The following is a 5053-nucleotide window of genomic DNA, read 5'->3' as shown; positions in this document are numbered from 1 at the left end:
TTTTTTTTTTTTTTTTTTTTTTTTTTTTTTTTTTTTTAACAGGCATCTGCAATGCAGGCAAGTTCCAATATGAACATCTGTGGAACAGGGCCTGAGAAGAGGAGATATAAAAGGATCTTAATTTTAGGGTAAAGGAGAAGAATCGTTAAGGAGCATCTCAATAACCTGAGCCACATTCTCAGACTCCATCTTCATTAACTGAGAACAGCTTTGAAAGCAACAGTGAGATTTTCAACCCAATTATTTGTCCCCCGCGTCACTTATCTTGAATGCCAAAATGTTTTCTTCTGCAAAAGAACCTTGTTTTTTTTTTTTTTTTCAGTGATATAAATTGGGAAGGCATGTAAATATTCTTATTGAGTGTGAAGTCCTATGACCCAAACACTTGCTTCTTCATCTCTCCTCCCCGCTACACTTCCCTTGGGGAAGTACACATAACAAGGCAAACACCTCTGACCACTTCTGAGGCAGCCTGTTTCTTTTCTTTTCTTTTTTCTGAGATGGAGTCTCACTCTGTTGCCCAGGCTGGAGTGCAGTGGCACAATCTTGGCTCACTGCACCCCCCACCTCCCAGGTTCAAGCGATTTTTCTGCCTCAGCCTCCCAAGTAGCTGGGATGACAGATGTGTGCCACTATGCTTGGCTGATTTTTGCATTTTTAGTAGAAACGGGGTTTCACCATGTTGGCCAGGATGGTCTGGAACTCCTGACCTCAAGCGATCTGCCCGCCTCAGCCTCCCAAAGTGATGGGATTACAGTCGTGAGCCGCCGTGCCCACCCTGTCTTTAATGATCAGCTTGAGAAAGTTCTCTCTCATCTAGTTGACCACATCCCTCTCATCACTGCCATCAACTGTCCCTCATTATGGTGTCTAGATGTTTTGTCTTGCTACATCTCAGGCTTCATTACAGATCTAACTTACCCTCTTCCCTCAACTCTTCTTGTACAGAAGCTGATTGTCAATATTTATCAAAAAATACATCAAAAGCCTGTAATCCCAGCACTTTGGGAGATCGAGGTGGGTGGATCACTTGAGGTCAGGAGTTTGAAACCAGCCTGGCCAACATGATGAAATGAGGTCTCTACTAAAAAGTCCAAAAATTAGCTGGGCATGGTGGCTCAGGCCTGTGGTACAAGCTACTCAGGAGGCTGAGGCACGAGAATTCCTTAAGCCTGGAAGGTGGAGGTTGCAGAGAGCCACGGTCACACCACTGCACTCCAGCCTGGGTGACAGAGCCAGACCCTGTCTTAAAAAAAAAAAAAAATACGGCCGGGCGCGGTGGCTCAAGCCTGTAATCCCAGCACTTTGGGAGGCCGAGACGGGCGGATCACGAGGTCAGGAGATCGAGACCATCCTGGCTAACATGGTGAAACCCCGTCTCTACTAAAAAATACAAAAAACTAGCCGGGCGAGGTGGCGGGCGCCTGTAGTCCCAGCTACTCGGGAGGCTGAGGCAGGAGAATGGCATATAAACCCGGGAGGCGGAGCTTGCAGTGAGCTGAGATCCGGCCACTGCACTCCAGCCCGGGCGACAGAGCCAGAGCCAGACTCCGTCTCCAAAAAAAAAAAAAAAAAAAAAAAAAAAAAAAAATACATAAAAAGTTTTAAAAATGGAAACCTGTGTGAGCAGTGTCTAGAAACAGATAATTAGCAGTTATTCCATAATCAATTTTTAAAAAACTTTAAAGAGGATGATTAATTTTAAACCCTCAAGGAGAGCTGCAAGTAGAAATATCATTTAAAACTTTTGTGTAATACCACTGCAATGGATGTGAGATTTTACATGCACACACACACACACAACATAAACACACATGTGTGCTACAGGTCCCTTGGTAAAAGCTTGGTTACTGATGATTGAGATTTTTATTTTATTCTTGGGGAAGTTACATAACCTTTTTTTTTTTTTTTTTCCAGCCTTATTCTTCCCTTCTGTGTAATTGGGATACTAATTATATTCATGTTGCTGTCAGGAGGGTAAAATACAATGTATATAATATTATTTTCACTCCAGGTCTGGTGTTCAGTAAAAGACTCAGCAACTATTAGGTGTAATTGTTATTCATAGGAAACTGTAGGTCTTTTAGACAGTAATCATAACCACCCTTGCATGTGTGGGTTGTCCACAGAAAATTAAGATAATAGCGCAGAGGGTTCTGTGTCATCATGCTCTTCCCGGCTTCATTGAGATCGTCCTTTTTTCCAGTCAGGGCTTATCTTTCTAGGTTCCAGGAAAGCATCCTGAGTGATCATGCTGCTGTTTTGATACTCCTATATTCTTTAGGTGTGAAATACCCAAACGGGCCAGAAGCAGTAGCTCACACCTGGAATTCCAAGCACTTTGGGAGGCTGAGGCGGGCAGATCAGGAGGTTAGGAGTTTGAGAGCAGCCTGGCCAACACGGGTGAAACCCCATCTCTACTAAAAATATAAAAATTAGCCAGGCGTAGTGGCACGTGCCTGTCATCCCAGCTACTCAGGAGGCTGAGGCAGGAGAATCGCTTGAACCCGGGAGGCAGAGCTTGCAGTGAGCCGAGACTGCACCACTGCACTCCAGCCTGGGTGACAGAGCAAGACTCCATCTCAAAAAAAAAGAAAAAGAAAAGAAATACCCAAATGGTCACCATGATCTAAGGACTCCCTTGGAGAACTGTTGGATGTCGGTGTGCACTGATGGACATAAAACAGGACCACACAGAAGAGGCACACGCGTGGAAAGAAATGGCCCCCAATCTGTAGCCAAAAGCTCCAAGTGGCAGTCTGTGTCACTTCCAGTGACAGCTCTGCACTGACTTGCTGTATGACCTTGGGCAAAAGCACTTCTACCTGCCTTGGTTTGTGTACCTGAGACAGGGATGTTAGCACCGACCTGGCGTCTTCCCAGGACAGTGGCGTAGATTTGGAGCAATACCGCACGGGAAGGGCTTTTGTAGACTACACAGGAGGCTACATAGACATGAGTTACTGTGATTTCCTTTTGTCTAAAGGTTTCTTTCTGGTTCTAGCCTTGTCTATCTGGGGGAAGGAGACAAGGCTCTGTGATGGGAGTGAGTGTTCTTTTCCAAGAGCGTTAATTAGCTGTTCACTTGGTGACTTGGTGAGCGCCCTGCCATTTGAATTCTGAATCCCTGCGTTTTGTTCTCATTTGGTGATGAGCCTTTCAGCAGACATGGCAGTGACTATTAAGCAGGACATTTAATGTAATCATTCACAGAATCAATATGTAGATGGCTAGTTTCTAATTTATGAGAAGGCATTCTCTGGGAAATTGAGTAAACAGTGCTCGACTGGAATGGAAATTTTATGTAAAAAAATAATCCAAGAGACGCTGAGAATGTACAAGCTCTGAGGAATGATCGGATGTGCATAGGACTTCAGCTATCATGTTTAGGGTGAGCTTGGTTAGCGGCTCACATCTAGTTTCAGCTGCAACTGGATTTTCATATCGTTCCCAGACAAGCCCCGCTAGTGGCTGACTCTATAACCCTGTTTCTTCCCAAATCCTAACCTGAGAAACAGGCTTCTAGGATGAAATCTTCCTTTTTCTATTCGACTAGCCCACTGGGCACGCGCTTGGCATAATTTTGGATCCCCTGGGTGGGATGTGCTTGTGTGCATCTCCAGTAGCCTTTTCTTCTATGCCGGGAATCATTTGCAAAGTGTCCCATTTTGGATTTTCAGGATGTTTCTTTTCCGTTGATTTCATACCTGGAGCACAGGTAGTACTTCAAAAATATTGGTCCGTTCTGGTGTCAGAGAGTCTTTTCGGACTGAGCTGTAAAAATCGTACATTTGGGTATGTGACCTGGGAGTTGGGGGCCAGGTCGAGGAGAGGCAACAAATTCCAGAAACAAACCTGGCATCTTGGGAGATGTAATACACATACCCAGCCACAGAGTCCCATGAGAACGGATTTTAATGGAGAATGTGGGGGACTTTGCAAATGTTTTCATTTTCTCAAAGCATATCTGTTATTCTGAAAGTGGTGTCTCTTCCCCCTAATGCCCCCCTGCCCCCCCCTCCCCCGCCACCTTTGCAGACACTGTCATCTGTGGACATCAGTTAGGTGCTGCAGAACCACTCACTGTGTCAACTCCAATTTTAACTACAGAAAACAGACACACACACACAGTCACACTCACACTCACACCCTAACCATCCCAAATCAGACATTTGCAGTCCCATTGGATTTCCAAAGATTCCTGGGACAAGCAATCCATAGATTATCCTGGATCAAAAAAAAAAGTCCCAGGATTTTTAGTTTCCTTAACCCGTAAGTGGCTGGAAACTGTTAATCTGAGAGGAATCCATGAACATAAATAACACCAAGCCGAGCTCCCTCAAATCCGAAGTGAGCCCCCAAACAGCTTCTGTCTGCCCTGATTACCAAAGGAAGCCATCCCCACGCATCAATCGGCCGTCTATTTAAACCGGGTGCTTTTCCTCACCATTTTATTTATCTATTTTTTTCCCAGAGAAATATTCAAAGGAAGGCATTTTTCTAGCTAAGAAGATATTTATTTAAGTCACAGATTGCTTCACTGTCCCAAACTTGCCGGGCACACTTGGTGTAGGGCAAAGCCTCATCCTTGTCACATTTGTCCCTCTCCCCTCTGGAGCAGGGGCCAGAGGACTTTGGAGGACACCTCCTCCCCCCACCCTCAAGGCTTCGGCTTCCCTGGGGGCGCTTGGAAGTGTGAGAAAGGCAAACAGTCTCCCGACCTGGTTTAAATTTTGTTTTCCATTGCTCCCTAGAGGTGTCCCTTGGCCGTGGATAACCCTCGCTCGGTTCCTAGCCCCGCGCTCACCGTTGTTTGTCCCTGGAGGTTACAGGGGACCTGAGTGCAGGATCCCCATCGCCGAAGCAGAGGGCTGGGGACTTGATAGCGCCTGCTGTGCCATAGCGCAGCGGACCCACCTGAGAACCCGCGTTCTGCTGCACCGGTGGCGGCCACAGGCGGGAGCGCCTATGCTCCTCGGACCCAAGGCGCCCAGGGGGTGGGTGGGACGGACCTGGAGGGGGCACGGGAGGGCCTGCGCCCACCCCTCTGCAC

At 46.6% G+C, this 5053-nt stretch overlaps 1 long non-coding RNA gene across 1 annotated transcript in view; it reads right to left on the bottom strand.

Moving 5' to 3' along the window:
* The window catches only part of LOC108516663 (uncharacterized), a 46209-nt gene that overhangs the window by 13575 nt on the left and 27581 nt on the right, over positions 1-5053 (bottom strand). The window lies entirely within an intron of this gene.

This window comes from Rhinopithecus bieti, unplaced genomic scaffold (genome assembly GCF_001698545.2).
Source record: "Rhinopithecus bieti isolate Rb0 unplaced genomic scaffold, ASM169854v2 scaffold_38008, whole genome shotgun sequence".
Lineage (NCBI taxonomy): Eukaryota > Metazoa > Chordata > Mammalia > Primates > Cercopithecidae > Rhinopithecus > Rhinopithecus bieti.
Note: the sequence above shows the minus strand (reverse complement) of the source record. Positions and strands in the feature narration are given on the sequence as shown.